The following is a 24,381-nucleotide window of genomic DNA, read 5'->3' as shown; positions in this document are numbered from 1 at the left end:
TTGGCCAACCACGTCGTAGGCATCCTTTTCCTCGTCCACCTTCACCTCCTCCACCATATTGATCTTATCGGGGCGATGAAATATTTAAGTCTGGGGGGGGGGGTGTCAAACCTGATTTTTCTTATTCTTTATGCATTTCTAGTTTTCAGTTTTTGCTTGTTTTCTGCATGTTTAGTTTTTGTTTTGCATTTATTCTTGTTTTGATTGCTTGTTTTGATAGTCACTTGACTATCTTTTGAAAATCTTGTGGCATACATCCTGAGAACATCAAAACTTATATGCTTTCTTGTCTTCAAGATTAAATGTTAGCACATTCATTATCTAGATTCATGATATTTTAAGTGATGCTAGTAGTATGCTTAATGAACTTATTTTCTCTATCTTGGGTAGCATAAAATAAGCTAAGTATAATATGGAGATGAGTTTTAGTCTTGTCTTGACCTTAAGGATCTTATCTTCACTACACCTATACTTGATGCTTGAATGGTTGATATCATTGAAATAGTCATGATTCATCTTGTTTGTTTAGTACTTGGTGTTGGACCGTGAAACGTCGATAGAGGGGGGGGGGGGTGAATATCGATTCGAAAAACAAAGAGTATAAAAGAGTTAAGCGCAGCGGAAATGAAACAGCTTAGACAGATGAACACAATGTTTTTTACTTCGTTCGGAGCCTGTGACGACTCCTACTCGAAGGCCCGTACTCCGTGAGAACTTTCGTTGGGCAATTCACTAGCAATTCGAAATAATGATTACAAAGACAGTACAAGGAATGCTAATGAAAATTATAACAAAGCTATACCGACAGAAAGAAAACCACAAGGACAAGAGAATGTTGTCAGAGCTTCGTTGGCGTCGTTGGAGCGCAGAGCAGCAGAGCAAGCAGTCTAAGAGTTCTGAGTTAATTCTGATCTCTGCCTCCGCCCCATCTTTTATATGAAGCTTGGGGTGCCCTGGATCCCTTCCAGGCGCCCTGGTGGGACGTGGCAAGTCCAACCAGCGATCTCCAAGTGGTGACGCGCAGTCAGGATAATTTTTGCCTCCAGGGCGCCCGGGTGCCTCCAGGGCGCCCGGACCTCCGGGCGCCCGGATCCCCTCCGGGCGCTCGGACCACCTTTTTCCAGCGAACAACTTTCCTGCAAAACAAGGTTAGTTCGAGACAAAAATAGATCCTGCAAAACAAAGTGTTAGCATAATTAAAGTTCAACAAAGTAATAGCAAAGAGTATGACTTAGATTCCGTCTTTCCGAGACCGGAATCTAGTCACGATCTCGACTTAGATATCCGAAATGGATCTAATCCGGATCGACGCCTAATGTTCCCTTCCCGGGAACGCGTCCTCGCAGTCACTCCCCTCCAGTGACTTACCTCACTTACTTGCCAGACGTCTGGTCAGCCCTTCGACCCGTCTGGACTTCTCGCCAGCTGTCCGGTCAGCCCGTCGACCTAGCTGGACTTCTCGCCAAGCGTCCGGTCAGCCCGTTGACCCGCTTGGACTTCTCGCCAGCTATCCGGTCAGCCCGTCGTCCTAGCTGGGTTTCGTGCCAGATATCTGGTCAGCCCGTTGACCTGTCTGGACTTTTCCTGCACACTCGATCAGAGTGTTAGATAACAACAAGCTAACTTAACCTGTTTTGTCATTCATCAAAACCTGGGTTAAATCGTTAGTGCAAACCGCACCAACAATCTCCCCCTTTTTGATGGAATGACAACCTGGATAAGTTAGTGTAAACATATGCATAAAACAACATGCATTTAATGTGGTTATTAAGTTGGTTTGTATTTTCAGCTAACTTAACCACCTAACCGTCCCCCTTTGGCATTCATCAAAAATAAGCATGGATTAACTAAGCATAGATTTTTTTTTAAAAAAAAATGTCAAGATAATCTGGGGGAGTTTAAACTGTTTAAAGCATTAGCTTTTGGATGTTTAGAAAAGTAGCTAAGTTTAGAAAAAATCTCACACACAAGTGTATAAGTTCTAAATTTCAAGATTAAATTTTAAATTTTTCAACACAAGTTTCAATTTTGAAATGCTTTTCAAATAAGTTTTCAAAAATTCCAAAACTGAGTTTGAAAAAGATTGTATTTCAAAACTAATTGAAATTTATTTTTCAACACTAAGTTTGTAAAAGATTTAATTTGTAAACTTTTTGAAAAATCTCATTTCCATAATTTTCAATAACAAAAAAAAATCTCATTTTTAATTTTCAAAACTAAGTTAAATTTAATATTCAAAATTAATTTTAAATAAAAAAAATGAAACCTAAAACAACTTGATTGTATAAGAGTTAGTTTGCAAACATAGTTTTAAAATATTTAAAGTAGACAAAGGATTTTTAAAAATTCTTTTTCAGAATCAACTTTTCAAAAAAAAATTTGCATATTTTTAATCGAGTTGAGTCAAAAATAATTTTAAAGTTTAATTTGAAAAACTGAAGTCGTTTTATTTCTCCCCCTGAACCTGACATTAAATCAAATGTCTAACCAGTTTGTTACTGACTGACTTATCAAAAGATAGCAGCTTTCACTTGGTTAGTCAAGTTAAGGACAACCTTAACTTGATTAATATATATTTTGTATTTAACGCCCAGACTTATGTCGATGCACTGAAATAAGCATCTTAAGTCTTACGCAAGTGGCCTATGCATCTCACCCCTTTCTATGTTTGTCAAACACAAGCAAGGTAAGCCTAGAGTTTTGGTGAGATGCTCAAAACTAGTCCTATGGGTACATGTTCTCTAAGGATTTTAAACTAGTCTAAGGCTAAAAATTTATTTAAAAATCTAAAAATAGGAAAGTTTTGAAAACAGAATATGTTTTAACCTATAATTTGAGAATAACCATTTTTGAAAATATTTTTGAAGTTTGAAACTCCTAGTCTATTAGACACATTCCTAGTTTTCTACGTAAATAACTAAATTCATTTTCAAGGAGTGGTTTAGTGAATATGTCAGCTAAGTTTGACTTGGACTCAACGTATTTGAGCTCAATGTCACCCTTAGTAACATGATACCTGATAAAGTGGTGCCTGATTCAATGTGTTTGGTTCTTGAATGATGCACTGGATTTTTTGTTAAATTTATTGAGCTAATATTGTCAATTAAAACTTTTACATTTGTGATTTTTAAGTTGAAATCTTTTAAGGTGTGCATCATCCATAATAATTGGGCTACACATTCTCCTATGGCTATGTATTCTGACTCAGTTGTAGATAGTGCAACACAATGTTGCTTTCTACTAAACCAGCTAACAAGTGATGGGCCTAGTAGTTGACATCCACCACTTGTGCTTTTGCGGTCTAATTTGCATCCAGCATAATCTGAATCCTATTAATTCAAAGTCACTGGTCCTAGGATACCAAATTCCTACATTTGTTGTTCCCTTAAGATATCTAAAAATCCTTTTGACTTGAGTCAAATGGGATTCTTTAGCACAGGTTTGGTATCTTGCACACATACTAACTGCAAATAAGATATCAAGTCGGCTTGCAGTTAAGTAGAGTAGACTGCCTATTGCACTTCTATAATACTTTAGATCTACTGGTTTTCCATTTGGGTCATTGTCTAAGATTGTGTTTACTGCCATGGGTGTTTTTATTTCTTTTGTATTTTCCATTCTGAATTTTTTAAGTAATTCTTTAGTGTATTTATGTTGATAAATGTAATTTCCTTCATTTGTTTGTTTAATTTGTAATCCTAGAAAATATGTCAATTTTCCTACTAAACTCATTTCAAATTCTTGTTCCATTAGGTTGATAAATTCTTCTAAAAAGTTTGAGTTAGTTGAACCAAATATTATATCATCTACATATATTTGTGCTATAAATATGTCATTTTTTATTAATTTAACAAACGAGGTTGGGTTAATTTGACCTTGGTTGAATCCTTTGGATGTTAAGTAAGATGTCAGCCTTTCATACCATGCCCTAGGTGCTTGTTTAAGTCCATATAATACTTTCTTTAATTTAAAAACAAAATCAGGATGTTCTAGATTTTCGAATCTAGGAGGCTGACCTACATAAACATCTTCTTTTATTAGTCCATTGAGAAAGGCTGATTTAACATCCATTTGATATAGTTTGAATCCCTTATGGGCTGCATAACTTAGTAACATTCTAATGGATTCTAATCTGGCTACTGGGGCATAGGTTTCATCGTAGTCAAGTCCTTCAACTTGACTGAACCCTTTGGAAACTAGCCTAGCTTTATTCCTAGTAATTTCCCCAGATTCACTTAATTTGTTTCTAAATACCCATTTTATTTCTATTATTTTCTTATCTTTGGGTGGTGGTACTAGATCCCAAACTTCATTACGCTCAAATTGAGCTAGTTCCTCTTGCATAGCGATGATCCAATCTGGATCAAGTAGGGATTCAGCTACAGTTTTGGGTTCAATTTTTGAAATCAGGGAAATTTGACTTAGGTTCCTAAAGGATGATCTGGTCTGAACCCTTAGGTCTAGGTCACCAATTATTTAATCAGTTGGATGGTTAGGGTTGATTCTTATAGTTCTAGGAGGTTGATTTGCTTGAGTGTGTTCATCTTCTTCATGATCTAGGGATTGATTGGTTTCTTCAGAATTATTATTTTCAACAGGTTGAAGTTGAGTTTGTTCTTGGGTTTCTTCAAATTTTACATTTGTGGTTTCCTTGATTTTTAGCGTAATTTTATTATATATTCTGTAACCCCTACTGTTTAGAGAATATCCTACAAAAATTTCATTTTCTACTTTAGATGTAAATTTTCCTAAGTGTTCTCTAGTATTTAAGATGTAGGCTGAACACCCAAATACTTTAAAATATTTTATGTTGGGTTGTTATAAAATATTTCAAAGAAAGTTTTATTATGTCTTTTATTTAATGTTGTTCTATTTTGCACATAGCAGGCTGTACTTACAGCTTCTGCCCAAAAATATTTAGGTAGGTTATATTCATTTAACATAGTTCTAGAGGCTTCTAGTAAAGTTCTATTTTTTTTTCTACAATTCCATTTTGTTGGGGGGTTTTAGGACATGAAAATTCGTGATGGTAGCCATTCTCAAGATAGAACTTGTTGAAATTATGATTTTTAAATTCTCCCCCGTTGTCACTCCTAATCCTTTTAATTTTAATATCTTTTTCGTTTTCAATTTGTTTGCAAAAGTTTGCAAAGATTTCAAAAGTTTCATCTTTATGTTTTAAGAATTTAACCCAAGTAAACCTAGAATAGTCATCTATTATTACTAAGCAGTATAAGTTTCCATTTATGGATTTGACCCCATGGGAGTCAAAAAGGTCTAAATGTAGACGTTCTAATATCGAGTAGGTTTGTGGTTGATTGGTTGGTTTGTGAGTGGATTTTGTTTGTTTACCTTGTTGACAAGCATTACATATGGTTGAATCTAGGTTAGGTTCGGTAAGCCTCTCACTAGTCCATTTAATTTGCTTATATTTCTAAAGTTGGTGTGAGACATTCTCCTATGCCATAACCAAGTCTCTTCTTTTTGTGTTAAATAACACTTAATTGAAGAGGTGGTTAAGTTGATAGCATAGATGTTGTCTTTTCTAAAACCTTTTAGGCTTATAGTAGGATTATCTAGATGTTTGATTAAACACTCTGTGGATAGAAATTTAACCTTATACCTAGTATCACACAATTGACTTATACTCAGGAGATTGTATTTAAAATTCTCGACAAGTAGAACATTTGTAATTATGAAATCTATTTTTAGTTCAATATTACCTATTCCGATCACCTTGAGTTTGCCGTTGTTTCCAAAGGCAACTGTTCCTAAGCTTTTGTAGGAGAGTTGAGTGAACTTGGTGTGATCTCCAGTCATGTGTTTGGAGCAACCACTGTCCAAAATCCACTTGGTTTCCTCATCCGGGCCTTCGGAAACGAGTACGGACTCGTGGCTTGATTCGGGTTTAGACCCGTCTTCATCTTCCGACTCGTCTTCCGTTTCAACTTCGCGGGCCATTAGCGCAAGATGGCTCTGGTGTTTCTGCTCTTCTCCCTCCGATTTGTCCGAGGAGTCGTCCCACGTTGCTTTGAGGGCCTTCTTTTTGGTTGGCTTCGATTTGTCAAACTTCAGTCTTGGGCATTCGTTCTTGTAGTGCCCCTTTTTGTTACATCCAAAGCACGTCACGTTCATTTGTTCCGAGGGAGAACTGATCTTTTGAAGGTCCTTCTTGCTGAAGCTTCTTTTTCTCCTGGTGAACATTTTTCTTACCAGGTTCACCAGGTGTTCTTCGTCTTCGGTATCTTGATCAGAATCTTCTTCAGATTCAGGCTTGTTCTTCTTTTCTTTGGATGAGCCTGCAAATAAAGCAATACCTTTCTCAGCTCCAGCATTAGTTTGTTCATGTAATTCTAACTCACAAAAAAGCTCGTCTAATTTTAACTTAGATAAATTTTTCGAAATTTTGTAGGCATCTACGATTGATGCCCACAAGCTATTACGAGGAAAAGCATTTAGTGCGTACCTTATTAAATCTCTGTTTTCCATCTAGTGGCCTATTGCATGGAGTCCGTTGAGGACGTCCTTGATTCTTGCATGAAGTTGACTTGCCGTTTCCCCTTCCTGCATTTTTATATTAAATATTTTATTTAAAAGTAGGTCTCTTTTTGTTACCTTCGCGTCACTTGTTCCTTCGTGCAACTCAATCAGTTTGTCCCACAATTCTTTAGCATTCTGATGTGGTCCGACGTGATTCAGCTCTTCTCGTGTTAGGCCGCAATGTAGCGTGTTGATTGCCTTGTTTTCTGTTGATGCCTTTTTCCTCATGTCTGGAGTCCACTGTTCCGGGTCTAGTGGATTTCCGGAGTTGTCGACTGGAGTTCGGTACGCCTTTATAACGCTGAACCATTGATCGTAGTCTATCTTTAGGTACACCTCCATTCTTTTCTTCCAGTACGAGAAGTCATCCCCGTTGAATAAGGGAGGTCGTACTGTGCTAAATCCTTCTAGTTGAGACATGCTGCACACAAGTAAATAACGAACAAATATTCCAAGACTTGGTCTTGGATTAGTAGTGCAGAAAAAAATAATAGCTGTATCTAAATTGGTGTTGCACCAATTTAGATTTAATTGCAACGAGAAGAAAGAAAAAAAAATTCCTAAATTAATAGCAATATCAATTTAGAATTAAGCGAAAAAGAAACAAAAAAAATATTTTCACCCCTTGTCTGATTGGTGGTTGCACCAAATCAGAGCGGTACCTGCTCTGATACCACTTGTTGGACCGTGAAATGTCGATAGAGGGGGGGTGAATATCGATTCGAAAAACAACGAGTATAAAAGAGTTAAGCGCAGCGGAAATGAAACAGCTTAGACAGATGAACACAATGTTTTTTACTTCGTTCGGAGCCTGTGACGACTCCTACTCGAAGGCCCGTACTCCGTGAGCACTTTCATTGGGCAATTCACTAGCAACTCAAAATAATGATTACAAAGACAGTACAAGTAATGCTAATGAAAATTATAACAAAGCTATACCGACAGAAAGAAAACCACAAGGACAAGAGAACGTTGTCGGAGCTTCGTTGGCGTCGTTGGAGCGCAGAGCAAGCAGTCTAAGAGTTCTGAGTTAATTCTGATCTCTGCCTCCGCCCCATCTTTTATATGAAGCTCGGGGTGCCCTGGATCCCTTCCAGGCGCCCTGGTGAGACGTGGCAAGTCCAACCAGCGAGCTCCAAGTGGCGACGCGTGGTCAGCATAATTTTTGCCTCCAGGGCGACCGGGTGCCTCCCGGGCGCCCGGACCTCCGGGCGCCCGGATCCCCTCCGGGCGCCCGGATCCCCTCCGGGCGCCCGGACCACCTTTTTCCAGCGAACAACTTTCCTGCAAAACAAGGTTAGTCCGAGACAAAATTAGATCCTGCAAAACAAAGTGTTAGCATAATTAAAGTTCAACAAAGTAATAGCAAAGAGTATGACTTAGATTCCGTCTTTCCGAGATCGGAATCTAGTCATGATCTCGACTTAGATATCCGAAATGGATCTAAGCCGGATCGACGCCTAATGTTCCCTTCCCGGGAACGCGTCCTCGCAGTCACTCCTCTCCAGTGACTTACCTCACTTACCTGCCAAACGTCCGGTTAGCCCTTCGACCCGTCTGGACTTCTCGCCAGCTATCCGGTCAGCCCGTCGACCTAGCTGGACTTCTCGCCAAGCATCCGGTCAGCCCGTTGACCCGCTTGGACTTCTCGCCAGCTATCCGGTCAGCCCGTCGTCCTAGCTGGGCTTCGTGCCAGACATTTGGTCAGCCCGTCGACCTGTCTGGACTTTTCCTGCACACTCGATCAGAGTGTTAGATAACAACAAGCTAACTTAACCTGATTTGTCATTCATCAAAACCTGGGTTAAATCGTTAGTGCAAACCACACCAACACTTGGTTTTCATGGTGATTTCTCAAACTTCATTTTGGTTACTGGATGAGGCTCAACTCATGTAAGCTCATTTGAAAAAATCAAAATGTCCCAACATTTGTGCTAAAAGTACACTTGTGAATAAGATTTGCACAATGCAAATACTTAAAAAATAAAGTTAAAAACATAAAAAAATGAATAAGGGATATAAAAAATAGTTGTCGTGAGTGGAATCTAGCAAGTCACCCCTTTGAGACCGAGTTAGGTTATTGGGGAAATGACTACTTAGCTTCTCTTGAGATTGAGCATGCCTTTGGAGCTTGGGTTGATTGAGAAATATGAACCAAGTGTGTGGCAAGTAAGTGCCTATCACTGGTTACTTGTCTATCACTGGAAACATTAGGACTTCAAATTTGATGACGACTTGACTAGGATATAAATTGAAACTTGAAGAGTTTTGAGTGTTTTATTTGCACCGTGCACAAGGTAATTATGCTTGAGCCATACTTAACTTGTTTTCATGATCATGCTTACTAATGAAACTTTTTGATAGAGCTAGGAAAATGCATTAGGGATATGAGAGCATTGTAAAACATATAAATTTAGATTGCAACATTTTGCTTGAGGACAAGCAAAGGTTTAAGTCTGAGGGTGTGATGTGCATAGATTATATATACTTTTATGCATGTTTGGACGCACATTCACATACTTTAAGCATACTTTATCTATGCATTTTCATACTTTCAGCTTTCCTTTTAGCATATTTACTCTTTTTGTTTGGAGATATGCTTTTGTGCATTTTCTATACACAGGAGTAGAATTTGGTGAAGATTTCATGTTCAAGGCCAAATCTGCAAGTGAAATAAAGGAGGAAGACATCATTCCTGAACCTCACACGACCCTGTCATGGGGGGTTGCCCAAGTCGTGTGGAGACCCTTGGCCGTGTAGCTGCAGCAGGAAAGGAAGATGGCTCAGTCGTGTGAACCTCACATGGCCGTGCCAGGATTTGAAGCCAAATGGAGCCCTAGCCGTGTACACCACATGACCATGTAAGATTTCCAGAGACCAGGGAAGCTCTGGCCGTGTACACCACACGACCGTGCAGGGTTTCCAGTGAGCAAGAAGGATCTAGCCGTGTACACCACACGGTCGTGCCAGGTTTCTAGAGGTGGAGGCAGTGCAGGCTGTGTAGATCTATATGGCCGTGCAAGGGGAGCATTGGCAGAAGCAAGCCACGACCATGTCTCACACACGGCCGTGTGAGATAGGCAGAGAGGGGAGTGAGCCAGGCCGTGTCCCACACACGGCCAGGTCCTGGGGTCGTGTGGCGCCCGATTTCCCCCTCTAAATAAAGGTTTCTTCTTCATTTCAAAGGGGATCTTTTCTCCTTTTGGGGGAAACAAGATTTGGGGTGTTCCTTTCTATTCTGGGAGGGATTTCCGGTGATCTAAGGATGGATCTTCACCGAATCGACTTCGGGAAGGCAAGGATTGGATCCGAAGACGTTCTTCTTTGTAGATAAATTTTTTTTCTCTCTTTTCTTGGATTTTGGAGATCAAGAATGCTTGTAATTTTCATCTCTTCGGGTTTCTTTCCTTGTTTTATGGAGTAGATTTCTTGTTCTAGGATGGACGGAGTAATTGTAACGATGATTTGATGTAAAACTCTTGTGGATGTGCCAATTTTCTATTTCTATGATTTTGCCTTGTTTGTATCTATCTTTTCTTGTGTGGATTGTTGTGATTAGGGCTTAATTACCATGCTTGATTGAATGTTTGGATATATTGTGGATCTTGTAGAGGTAACTCCTCATTCAATTTTCCGAGTGATGTTCGTGACAGGAACATGCCCATGTAAGGACGTTTGAGGGGTAATCTGTTAGAGTGTATACTAAAAGCCTAGCTTTTGGTATAAACATTTATCTAGAAATAAGAATCACATTGGTCAAATGTCTACATTTATTATAAATGTAGTTGTTCAATTAATTTATATTGTAAATAACATGGTGTGTGGTGTCACACACAGAGGATCAGGTTATCAGCACCTTATAAATTATAAACAATAGCTCACGACCAAGATGGAAAGGAACAAACCATTGGAAGGTCGTAGTGTAATTAGGTATTAGTTTATCTTAACTATATAATTACACTAGTATACTTAGAGTGTATTGAGTAGGACCATTAGAGGTCATTTCTTTTTATATTGACTTTATAAAGGAACAAAGACCTCAGTTATTATGGAAGTGTGTGCTCTTAATCCTAATATCATATCAAGCACATATATTTGATATTTATTTCTTTAATTTATCAATGTGTGAGATTTAGTTCGATAAATCAATAAGTCCGATAAGTTGGGAAATGATATCACTTATAGTGTGTGTTGTTGATTATAGAAGGAAATTGTGTCCTAGTAATCTAGGTTGATAATGTCCCCAAGAGGAGCTCATAAGGATTGTCATGTTAAACCTTGCAGGTGGACTTAGTCCGACATGACGATAAGGTTGAGTGGTACTACTCTTGGATTAAGATATTAATTAAGTGAGTTGTCAATAACTCATTTAATTAGTGGACATTAGACATCTTAAACACAGGGAGACTAACACACTCATAATAAGAAGGAGCCCAAAATATAATTTGGGATTGGTGTGGTAGTTCAATAATAATTCTTTAGTGGTATGAATTATTATTGATGAAATTAAGTTGTGTGTTCGGGGCGAACACGGGAAGTTTAATTTCATCGGGAGACCAAAACTAATTCCTCCTCTCGGTCCGTATCGTAGCCTCTTGTATATAGAGATTTATACCCACCACATACCCACCTTCTTACCCATCCTAATGGGGCCGGCCAAGCTAGCTTGGAACCCAAGCTAGGGCCGAACAAGACCAAGTGGATGAGCCAAGTTGGTGGCCGGCCAAAGCTTGGGTCCCAAGCTTAAGTGGCCGGCCACTAGAATATTAAAAAGGATTTTTATTAAAATTATTTCTTATGTGGATATCATGGTTTTAAAAGAGAGTTTAAAATTTAAATCTTTCCTTTTATAGCTTTCTACAAAAGATTAAGAAAAGATTTGAAATCTTTCCTTATTTGTAGATTGAAAGGAGATTTTAATTTTAAGAAAACTTTCCTTTTTAACCATGATCATAATTTAAAAGAGAGTTTAAAAATTAAATATTCTCTTTTATTAGTTTCTACAAAAGATTAAGAAAAGATTTGATATCTTTCCTTATTTGTAGATTGAAAAGAGATTTTAATTTTTAGAGATAACTTTCCTTTTTGAAAATTATCCACATATTTAAAAGAAAGATTTTAATTTGTAAAATTTCCTTTTTATAACCCACCATGAAGGGAAAAATTATTGGAGAAATTTTTTATAAATTTCTAGAAACAAATTAGGAAGTTTTAATTCTTGTTTTAATTAAAACTCTCCTTGTTTTGGGGAAATGAGTGGCTGACTATGTAATAATGAAAAGGAAAATTGTTTTTAATTAAATAAATTTTTTCTTTTCATGGAAAAAGAATTAAGGAAGTTTTTAATTAAATTTCCATATTTTCCAAAACCAAGGATTATAAAAGAGGGGGTAGAGGTGCCTTCATGGCTAAGGACTCTATTATTTTTCCTCCTCTCTTTTCTTCCTCGGTGGTGGCCGGCCCTATTATTTTTCCTTCTTCCTTTTCTTTCTTCTTCATTGGCCAGACCTTGTAATCTCATGGAGCTTGAAGATGGCCGGATTTTAGCATGGAGAAGAAGGAGAGAAAGGAAGTATCCCTTGGAGCTTGGTGGTGGTGGTCGAACCACATCTATTCATGGAATATTTGTGGTGGCCGAATCATGCTTGGAGAAGAAGGTGGCTTAGGTGGATTCTCATCTCGGTAGATCGTTGCCCACACAACGTCCGGGATAAGAAGAGGAATATGGTAGAAGATAAAGAGGTCGTTGCATACAAAGGAAGATATAATTAGTAATTAATTTTCGCATCATACTAGTTGTTTTTCTTTTGTATGAATTCCAAACACAAGAGGCATTAGATTAATCTAGATTTTCGGATTTGTTTCAAAGATGTGTTTCTTTTTGTTTTTTTTCGAATTTGTGATTCGATTGTTCCTTTTGGTTAACCTAGAGTTATTTAACGAAATTAAATATTAGCTTTCCTTAAAAGGCTTTGTCTAGGCAGTGGTGGTTGCTCCCATATCCAAGAAGGCCATGGCCTCGCCATGTAGTCCTGGAAGCCAATTTTGGAAATTAATATTTAATGAAATTAATAACATAGGTGGATTTGAATCAATAGTGTTAAGTTCCGCTTGCGATTCAAATCTAAACCATTAAGGACAGATAAGTTAAATTTGGAATCAATGATGTTAAGTTCCGTCTGCGATTCCTAATTTAACTTCTAAAGAACACAATAGGTTATTTAAGGAAAGGTTTGACACTTGTATAAAAATTTTTGTACAGTGGAACCGGTACATTTTCTTAGGACTAACCAACATAATCTTGAAGGGGAAATTAGGTATTTCAAGAGGGTAGGATAGATTTTATGTGTTTATATTATATCTTAATGCGGTTGAGGAGTGATGGATTCTATGTTGATTATCCGAGGGACGCACATGACAGGCAAGCCCGTGTAAGGACAACATAGGTTCATTCCTAATTGATCACATTTAGGTATAGATTCTAATCCTAGGCCGGTTGTCTTTGCAAGAGAGAACCGGCAACCTTCTACAAATGATGGACAATTGAGGAATAAGATTTGGTAGATCATTTGCATTAAACAATCCTTACAAAGAAACCAAAACTCCTAGAACATACCCTTTATCGTTATCCTTATTCTTGTTTCTTATTCTTTCATTTCTTTGTTTACATTTCATAGTCATACTTAGCTTTTGAAAACCATTTGATTAGTTGTTTAGCTAATTCACATTGAGCCATCTCTAGTGCTTATTCTAGTCCCTGTGGATTCGATATCTTTTATTATTACTTACGATATTTTCGTACACTTGTGGATAGTCAACACAGGGGTTAACCGTTACAGGATTTCACAGGAATCGTTTCTATTTGATACTTAGGGATATTGACCAATTTAACTTCCTGGAAGAGCATGGACATAGAGGGTAGAAACTAAGCAATCTATGTAATATCTCCTAGTATTATAATGAAACCGAAATCCTAGAATCCATCTCTCAAAGCTCATTCCCTCCAAGATCAATTCCTCTCTCTTCGTCTCAATCTTCCTTCCCTCTCTTTAATCACACTCGTTAGTTCGTAAGCGTCAAAGCCAACTTTCGACCATCTTTAGACCGTCTAGATAACTTACTTTGTGACATCTCTAGTGCTTAATCAACAGTCTTTGTGGTTTGACAATCTTATATATTATTGACGATGAATCCATGCACTTGCAGAATCATAACACTTGCGACTTATTAAATTTATTAGATTTAATAAATTAATTGAATTTTCTTACCATTAGGGTTGGTTCGTCTTCATCGATTGATGCTTCAGAGTTTGAATCTTACTTCTTGGCTTTCAAGGTAAGATTATTGTTTGACTTTTTGATTTCTTTAGGATCTGCACATTGAATTTATTTAGGATCTACACATCAAGTTTCATGAAGTTCAAAAGTAGAAAACAAATTTACTAGTGTACTTACCTCGAAGTCCTTATAGATGTAGTATGCATCTACTAAGGTTGACCATTCTGGAGTTCTCAGGAAAGTGTTGAGCACGTATCAAATTGAATCTAGATTCATTACCGATTCTCCGAGATTGTTGAGCTGAGTGATGAGTTCTTTGATCCATGCTTGGAGTTGCGCTATCTTTTCTCCATAGTTCATCCGCAGATTTGTTAGCTAGGTTCGGAGGATGTCTCGTCTTGCTAACTTTGCTTCCAAAGTACCTTTGTAGAGTTTTAGGAATTTCTCCCAGAGCTCTTTGGTGGATTCGTAGCTACTGATTCAATTGACCTCCTAGGGCGGAAAGACGCTCAACAGATGGAACTCTGCTTTACCATTCGACATGAAGTCAGCTTGTTCTTTCTTCATCCAAAAACACTCTTCTTTTCTTGCTCCATGTTGGTCCTTGGGGGCTATAAAACCATAATTCATAATTAACAGGATCTCAAAGTCTGTTTTAAAAAATACCTCCATTCGGCGTTTACATTGCGTGAAGTCTCCCTCAAACTTTGGTGGATGAATGCTTGCACTGGCCATCATTTCATTGCTTCAGTGGCGGCTAGTGCTTTCTGAAGTAACCTTGCTCTGATACCACTTATTGGTCTCGGTGGGTCAGCAAGAGGGGGGGGGGGTGAATTACCTGTAAAAAAAATAAACCTTTCCTGACTTTGAACTCAAATTAGTAGCGACAGTATAATTATAACAAGTATATTAAATAACTAAAAAATGAAAGAAGAAGCAAAGAAATTTACTTGGTTATAACCTAGGTGGGTATTAATCCAAGACAAATGAAAAGCACTAAAAGTCTCCTTTGATGAAGGCGGAGAAGCCTCTTACACTCATTGAATACTCAGACAATTGCTAGGAAATTAATACAAGAGTTGATATCAATTTTCTTAGCTTCAGGGGTCTTTTTATAGCCCCTGAAAATTCTATCCAGGGCTGTAAGGTGCCTCCAACAAGTTGGAAGGCGCCTCTAGCGAGGTAGGCAAGGATAAGACTTTATCCTCACCAACGATCACTTTTTGCCCAGTCTAAGATGCCTTCAAGTGATTGAAGGCACCTTCCATGAAGGCTTGAAGGTGCCTTCAATAGCTTGAAGGTGTCTTCCACTAGAAAGGCATGAGAGCATCTCCAGCATCGTTAGAGGGGCTTCCAGTAGCTCCAGCAGATTTGTTTTTCTTTTCTGTTGCTTCGTTCGCTTGAGTGATTTCGGCTAACTAGAATAGGGCTTACCCTAACCCATTTTCTACCCTTCTCCTCGAGCAACCTTCCTCTCTGAGTTCTCGTCCCTCGGACCACTATGCACGTCCTTCTCTTCCTTCGGTGTACTCTTCAACAGCCCCTCATCCCTCGGATGCACCGAGCTCGTCGGCTTCCTTTGCGCGCCATGCTACTCGCTAGCTGCATCTTCTGCTTGACTTCTTATGTTCCTAAGCTCTTGCACACTTAGACACAAGGATCAAATGCATAGGACCTAACTTAACTTGGTTGGCCACAACAAAACTACCATGGGGTACTAACACAGTCAACCCCTGATTGACTTTTCCTCTGGGTCTTCTGCTCCGGCTCCGCTTTGGGTGATTTCGGTCATCCAGAATAGAGCTTACCTGAACTCATTTCTAGCCTTCTCGAGCAACCTTCCGCTCCGGCTTCTTGTCCCACACGCCTCCTTCTCATCCACAAGCGTACTCTTCCACATCACCTCGTCCCTCGGATGCACCAAGCCCGTCGACTCTCTCTCGTATCGTCCTTCTCGCTAGCTGCAACTTTCACTCAACTTCCTATACTCCTAAGTTCTTGCACACTTAGACACTAGGTATCAAAATATAACAGGACCTAACTTAACTTGGTTGATCACATCAAAACTCCCACGAGGTACTTATAATTGTTGCACTGTTCCTTTTGTTGGAAGATCCTCTCTATTGATCCCTAGTGCTACGTGTTGTCACAATTGGGGGTAAACAACTAATATAACTAGATGATTGGAATTGATCTATACTTAGTGATAACTTTGAATTTATTTATGTCAGCAGCTCTCACATAGCTCCAACCATCATTTCTAGTAGTGATCCTCTCCAGTTGACTCCAATTGTGAGGCATCAGTGGAGGCATCAAACTCGGGTGAGTTTTGGAGTTGATTTATGCTTAGCCTAATTCAATTTGAGTGTGGAATGGTTAGGGATATTTAATCCAATGTAGTTGCAAAATGTTATGGTTGGATTGAGTTAAACAGAAGGATTAATAGGGGTTGAAGTTTGGCCAAACATAATTTAATCAAAATGTGTTTGGATTAATCAGGGTTAATTGATGATAAAGTGGATTCAATTAGGATTTTACCTAATAAGTTTGGGTTTTAGCTATTTTTTACATATATGATTGGCTAAATTTTATGTCATATAATTGAAGAACTTTGATTTGAGATGATCATTTCGACATGAGGATTGCTTAAGATGGACTACATTTAAGGTAGGTATTTCTTCCCCTACATTCATTAGTTATTGACCTTAGTGCATGAATGTTATGTAGGATGGTATTTGCATTTACCCTAACTCTATTTGTATTATTTCTTTAGTTCAATACTTGCTTTGTTTGATCTTATACCTATGCAGTCTCATTTGTTATGCATATCATGTAGTGTATGCATGCATATGGTGTGTACAATAAAATGATTGCCATTATAGCTATGCATATCCTGATAGTAGTAGACACGTGTGTGGTCTATGTTAATGATAGTTTATCATGCTAGATGTGTTTCAGTACTATTGCATAGATTTCACATACTTCTACTGATGTTATTGGTTACCATTTAAGTAACATTTGCAGTAGGTTGTTTCCTATTGACGAGATCCCCCCATTTGTGGTTTAGAGTGTCATCAATGACTGTGATGTGTATATTTCTTATTATGGTGGTATGTTTTCTACACTATCATTTTGAGTTGTATACCCTATTGCCCACTGGTATCCATAGTAGAGTGTTCTTCCACAGCCCGTAACTTGATAACTACATCTTGTCTGCCAATGGGTATCAGTAGTAGATGTTGGTGTTATAAGATTACAAACATAGTTCCACATTAAAAATATATAGGAAAGATCATGGGTTTACAAGAAAAAAATATCTTCATTGGCATGAGGCCTTTTGGGTCGAGCCCAAAAGCAAAACCATGACAGCTTAGGTCCAAAGTGGACAATATCATACCATTGTGGAGATATATAAATTCTTTTCTATCTTTCAATTGGTATCAGAGCGAAGTCGCTCATCATCGGACTAACCATCGGAAGAAGTACAAGTCAGAGTCATGATCCAAGATCGAACCATATGGATAAAATCTTAAATGAAGTAGGGGAGGCCCTAAGCAGGTCAGTGACCTGATACTTGAGGAGAGATCCTGAGTAGGTCAAGAGTGATCCGATACTTGACGAAAGGCCCTAAGCAGGTCAAGAGTGACCTAATGTCAAAGGGGGGGAGGACCCTGTTGTCCTATGTTTGAGGGGGGATTGTTAGTGTTGCAAGGTTGTAAATATAATCTCACATTAAGAACACATGGGAAAGATCATGGGTTTATAAGAAAAAGATATCTCTATTGATATGAGACCTTTTGGTTAAAGCCTAAGAGCAAAACCATGAGGGCTTAGGTCCAAAGTGGATAATATCATACCATTATAGAGATATCTAAATTCTTTTCGATCCTTCAGTAGAGTGTTCTCTCACAACCCATAGCTTGATAGATACATCCTATCAGCCCATGGATATCTATGGTAGAGTGTTCTCCCACAAACAAAGACTCTAACATTTTGGACTACCCATGGGTATTTGTGGTAGAGCATTCTCCCACAGTCCATAGCTATATAGCTAGGTATTTTGGTCACTTATATTTTCTTGTGATGGAGCATTGCTCTTACATATGATGATATATTATTTTTATTGATACTAACACATGATTAGACTAAGCAGTACTCATGTTGATCATTTCTTGACATTGCTTATGGTATCATATACAGTTGGGTAGGTTGATATATATTAGATGCATTCATATGATATTTTCATATGGTGAGTATTTTTCTTTTGAGATTGTATACCTATTTTGAATATCCTTACACTTAGTTCATGCACTATATTCTATTACCCGATGGGTTTCTTTTAGACTCATTACCCTGTTGCATTCTTCTTTCCTCGGGTAGTGGATAGATAATATATGGAGTCGCTTGGAGATCATGTCCTATAGTCCCACATCTTTGAGAGCTTTCCATGTTATTTGGTGTTGCATTTGTTTACACTTTATTTTTCAGACTCAGTTGTGTCATAAGCATTTTGTGCTTGAAGTTTCACCGTGGTTGGTTCTTTATCTTGGTTATGATACTTGTCGAGTTAAGTTGTGCTGACATGTTATTTATTCAGTTTATGTTTAAATGGTTTGCATATCTTTTATATCTTTCACTGTGTATCTATGTCTGTGTTGTGGACTCATATCATGTTGTATTGTACATTGTCAATAGGGGATATCGTCCATTCTGTCAGACAAGTATATCTCCGGTGCTATCAAAATATAGTGAATTATCTATCCCATAGGTGTTGATACGGTCTGACCTGGCTATTGTTTTGATGTTGACACTGATTTAAGTTTGTATCAGATATTAATTAAACTCAGATTGATTACTGATCAATGTTGATCAGGTGGAAGGGAAAAGTCCAAGTATGGAAACTTGGCACGTGAAGTCGGAGAGGGTTTGGTAGCTCGTTCTCCGGACTAGGTCAGAGAGGGCTCGGTAGCTCGTTCTCTGGACCAGACGAAGTCGGAGAGGGCTCGGTAGCTCGTTCTCCGGACTAGGTCAGAGAGGGCTCGGTAGCTCGTTCTCTGGACCGGACGAAGTCGGAGAGGGCTTGGTAGCTCGTTCTCCGGACTAGGTCAGAGAGGGCTCGGTAGCTCATTCTCTAGACCAGGAAGGCTTTAGGGTTTAAGGCTGGGAAGCTCTAAACCTACCTACATAGGCATTGGATCGGTCTGTTGACCGATCCAGTGATACTATGGTTATCTGATCGGTCACCAGACCGATCAGTAACCAATCAGTAACTCACTATGAGAATTACTGATCGGTCTGTAGACTGATCAGTAACCAATCAGTAACACTCTGTGAGATTTACTGATCGGTCTGGAGACCGATCAGGAGGCAATGAAGTTCGGGAGAGAGTATAGGGGATCGGTCTGTGGACCAATCCACATATAGCCTGATCGGTCCACAGACCGATCAGAGCTCTCCTGGACCGATCAGGCCATAGCCTGATTGGTCCAACAAGCTGTGGATCGATCTGTTGACCCATCCTCAATACTGTCTGAAGTTTCTGCTGTTTCTCTGCAACTTCTGATCCATCTAATTTAACCATCTGCTATTAGCTTTTTAAGTTGCAGGTTGCAGGTATCATGCCAATGCTTAAATTCAAATTAAGCTCCATCAGAAGAATAAGACAAAGGGTTCTTTCTACTGTGTTTTGCTGCAAATGGTGCAATTGGAGCATCAACGGTTACTGGTTGCGATCAGGCTGTGATCTGGCTGCGATCAGTTGGGAATCAGCTTGACTCTTGCTCATTGGTTCGAGCTCAGAGACCCCAGTGAAGACCATGGGTTCTATTGGTGTGAGTTCAGAGAACCAGAGGAGGAGGAAGAGTGATTGGCGACGTCGTAGCTTGCAGCAGGGATTCGGTGCAGGTTGACAGCAATTTGGGACAGGCTGAACGCAGTGGAAGCAAAGGCATAAGAAGAAGGATGAAGAGAGGTTCGAAGAGAGAACTCTCAGTCGATCAAGCAAGGGTGCTGAGCTTTGAGTTCTTGGCTGTGCTTCCTTCTTGTGCTCTGTTTAACTGTTGTCTTCGCATGGCTGTGAGCGTTTTTCTTCATTCTCTTTAGCCACTGATCTGTAAGTCTTGTGCTTTATTTACATATCTTCTGAGACTTTGTGGAGAGGTTACTCCACCGAGAAGGAGAAATCTTTAGCCGGTATCTATCCGGGGTATGATCTACCGAAAGATCAAGGGATCGTCCACCTTACGGACACGCCGAGGAGTAGGGGCAAGTTATCCCCGAACCTCGTACATACTAGTGTTAGTGGTGTGTGTCTTTCTTTTCCTTGTATTAGATTTTCATGTGCATATTTCCGCTGCGCTAACGATTTGATTGAAGAATTTAGTTAAGTTTTAGAGGAGGCTATTCACACCCCCCCCTCTCTAGCCATCCGAAGATCCTAACAATAGGGACTATTGATTAAACACTATTTAACTTCGCACGGTGAATTATCTAGACAATTAAAAGGTGGATCACAAACTCTAGGAAGAGAGGGATTGAGAGAAGAGAGAGAGAGAAGAGAGTAGAGAGAGAGGGAGCGTAAGTGAGTGAAGGTGAAGTTGGATTTGAGGGAATGATTCTAGGAGTTCGGTATCACTATGATGCTAGTTAATGTTTCTATGCATTGTTCATCTCCTTACTTGCATCCTTATGCACATGTAGGAAGTCTAACTAAATACCAACACTATCCCATGACGGTCATATCAGAGTGCTACCCCTATTGATATCCAACGCTACTAAGTAGAAGAGGTAACCTAATAAGTCTAGTTAAAGGGATACCCTTATCACTAGGGCTCTCGATCATACAATCACTAGATTACATAGAATACTTATTAACATAGGATTAGAGGTAACCCATTAGCCTAATTAGATGGTTTCTCGAGGAGAATTGTCCTCCCTTTCAAGGTGATACTCTAGATGTCTGGTTAAAGGGATACCCTTGTCACTAGAGCCCCAGTCATACAATCTAGAGTATCCCCTCTATGGGGTGAACAATCAATACACATCTATATGTTTACACCATTCACATATTTCATCAAACACATAGAAGACACAACACACATAGAACATGATATAAATAATTTATTAAATAAGAAAATATCCAAATACATAGTTCATACATCACATCACATCATATCGTAGTTACTTCCTACATCCTAAATCTTGAGGATCTACTCAAGAGAGAAGGAATACAACCAAGAGATAAGAAGTAAAGTATTCTACAACTCAAAACATAAAGGGAAGAGAAAAAAAGGCTTATCCATGTAGCGTCGGTTTTCTTAAATGCAATCTTTGCTCTGGAGGTGGATAGATCAACAAAGATGTAGCTTCTAGGGTTCCCTCAAGTGGGAGAACTCTTTCCCAAGGATTGGAGGCAAAACTATAAGCCAAAGATGAGTGAAAAGGAGAGAAAAAATCTCTTTTATAACACTAGAAAGACCCCTGCCTGGGCCATGTCACGGTCGTGCCTTTTGCCATGATTCAAGTCTCATCCAATAACCTAGATATAGTTTGGGAGATCACCTTTTGGCTTACCCGAGGATAAAGGCATTCAGCCTTATATAAGATTCTCAACATAATGTCGACCAATCGCAGGCCGAGTGAGCGCCTCCACGCTCATGTATGCTTGGTCGGGCGAATCCCACCCGAGCATAAAGGCATTTAGCCTTATATAATATTCTAAGCATATCATTGGCTGATCGCAGGCCGAGCGAGCACCCACATGTCCATGTATACTCAGCCGGGCAAGGCCCACCTGAGCATAAAGGCATTCAGCCTTACATAGATTCTCAGCATATTGCTGGCTGATCGTAGGCCGAGCGAGCGCCCCCGTGCTCATGTATGCTCGGTCGAGTGAGGCCCGTCCGAGCATAAAGACATTTAGTCTTATATAATATATCACTGATCGATCGCAGGCCGAGCGAGAACCACATGCCCATGTATGCTCGGCTGGGTAAGGCGCGCCCGAGCATAAAGGCATTTAGCCTTATATAATATTCTCAGCTTAGTATCGGTCGACCGCAGGCCGAGCGAGTGCACATGCGCCCATATATGCTCGGCTGGGCAAATCCCACCCAAGCATAAAGGCATTTAGCCTTATATAAGATTCTTAAAATGTTACCGGCCGACTGTAGGCCGAGTGAGCACCCACGTGCTCATCTATGCTCAATCTGGAAAAGCTCGCCCAAGCATAAAGGCACTTAGGCTTATATATGAGTCTCAACATATTATCGGTCGACCGCAGACCGAGCGAGCACCCACATGCTCATATATGCTTGGTCGGGCAAAGCTCGCTTGAGCATAAAGGCATTTAGCCTTATATGAGACTCTCAGCATATTATCGGTCGATCGAAGGCCAAGTGAGCACCCCCGTGCTCATGAATGCTCGGCCGAGCAAGGCCGGCCCGAGTATAAAGTTACTTAACCTTATAATACATTCCTAATATATGGTTGACTTTAGTGACCGGCCGAGACATATTCAACAGAAAGCATTCTTAACACTATATATGGCCGGCTTGAACGACCGGCCAAGACATATTCAACAGGAAGCATTCTTAATAGTATATACGGCCATCTTGAATGACCGGCCGAGACATATTCAATAGGAGGCATTCTTAACAGTATATACGACCGACTTTAATGATAGACTGAGACATATTCAATAAAAGATATTCTTAACAGTATATATGACCAATTTGAACGATCAGCCAAGACATGCTTAACAGAATATTTGGAGGGAAATATCTTCTAGAAGCTTCTTAAATTATAATGATGTGTCCCCATTATAAATATAAGTCATAAACTACAAAATGGGTACATCTGGGGTATAGAAAAGATTCCTTAAAGGATTATTACATGAAGTATAGAAGATGACTTCATCTCCTAACAAACTCTAACGAACCAGCGACCACTTCATGACTACGGAGGTCACGTGAGGTAGTATAAAAAGGGAATCCTCTTCGTTGGCAAGGTACGTAAGTTCTAGCATCTAAACTCTGTTCCGCTTAAGTTATTGTTCTTCTTCTTCTTCTTCTTCCATCTGTGAGAGAAACTGACTTGAGTATCGGAGGGCCTAGCAAGGGATCCTCACTCCGATCTTAGGTCACTAACACTTTGTTGGCTCGTCTCACTGTGTGTAGGAGCGTTGAGGAGTTTCTTCAGATCTAAGAGTTTATCTTCATCAGAGGTCATCATCATTCATTAAAGCCAGTGCTCATCTTCGCATATCTCAGACAGGATCAAATTTGGCGCCATCTGTGGGAACTATTCACCTGGATCTGAGGCAATGAAGATGGAGGAAGCTGGTAAATCCAACACCATTACTATATCACAGGATGATCTGGAGTTACTCATCAATGCTAGAGTATAGAACATACTGCAACAACAACAACAATAAGTGAATACCAGTGGCTCATTACCTGTAGTGACACCTCCGGCGGTGTCTATAACCTCTCACCACCGAGAAAGGGAGATCAGAGGAGGAGATCTGGCTCATCTGTTCTCTGCTCCTCTCTCTCCAACCCAACGTCCTAAAGCTTATTTCCAAACACCTATTGAACAAAGAGGATGAAGAGCAGTCCTTCAAGAATCTTTTGAAGAAACCCCTATAAGGGGAAAATGAATGGGGAAGGTGGTAGCTAGTGATAGTTCTCCTTAAAGGATTATAACTCCATTCTCTCAATGAGTGTTGAATGATCCGCTGCCAAAACATTATCAGAACTTAAATGTTGGAGAATACTCGGGAACAACTGATCCCAAAGATCATCTTCTTAAGTTTGAGCATGCTGTTCTGCTCCAACAATTCACTGATGGAGTTAAATGTCGGATATTCCTGACTACTTTCGGAGGAGCAGCTCAAAGATGGTTTAAGCGATTGCCAGAGAATTCTATTCATCGCTTCAAGTATTTCCGTAAGGTATTCTTGCATCATTTTTCTAGTAATTGGAGGTACCATAAAACTCCTTGGAGTCTCTTTTCTATTAAGCAAGGCCCTAAAAATCCATCAGAGCTTATGTTAAGAGGTTTAATCAAGTGGCTATTGATGTTCCATTGGCCACTACGGAGATCTTGGTGAGTGCCTTCTCTTAGGGGCTTAATGATAATGATTTTTTCAAGGATTTGGTTAAGAATCCTCCTACTAATTTTGATATATTAATTGAACAGGTTTCAGAGTTTATCAATGTGGAAGAGGCTCAAGCTACCCGCAGGAATGAGGTTAATACCTCTGCACCGGTTCCAATAATGGCCTTCCTGGTGGGACCTATCCAGCCTCCTAAAGGACCTCGGGCGGACCTGCACCATCATCATCCCGAGCCTCGGCCTCAAGCAGTACAATATGTGGGGGTTCCTCAACACTTTCCTCAAAGATGGTGCACATATCATCTGACTAATACTCATGATACTGAGAATTGTTTCACTTTGAAGAATCAACAAGCAGGCAACACTGGATATCATCGGTATTCTCTAATCCTAAATCACCGATGATATCCTCTATAGAACAACCTGCTTAAAATCGAATATCAATCAA

This window comes from Zingiber officinale, chromosome 2A (genome assembly GCF_018446385.1).
Source record: "Zingiber officinale cultivar Zhangliang chromosome 2A, Zo_v1.1, whole genome shotgun sequence".
Lineage (NCBI taxonomy): Eukaryota > Viridiplantae > Streptophyta > Magnoliopsida > Zingiberales > Zingiberaceae > Zingiber > Zingiber officinale.
The sequence above is the reverse complement of the archived record's forward strand: the minus strand, read 5'-3'. Positions refer to the sequence as shown.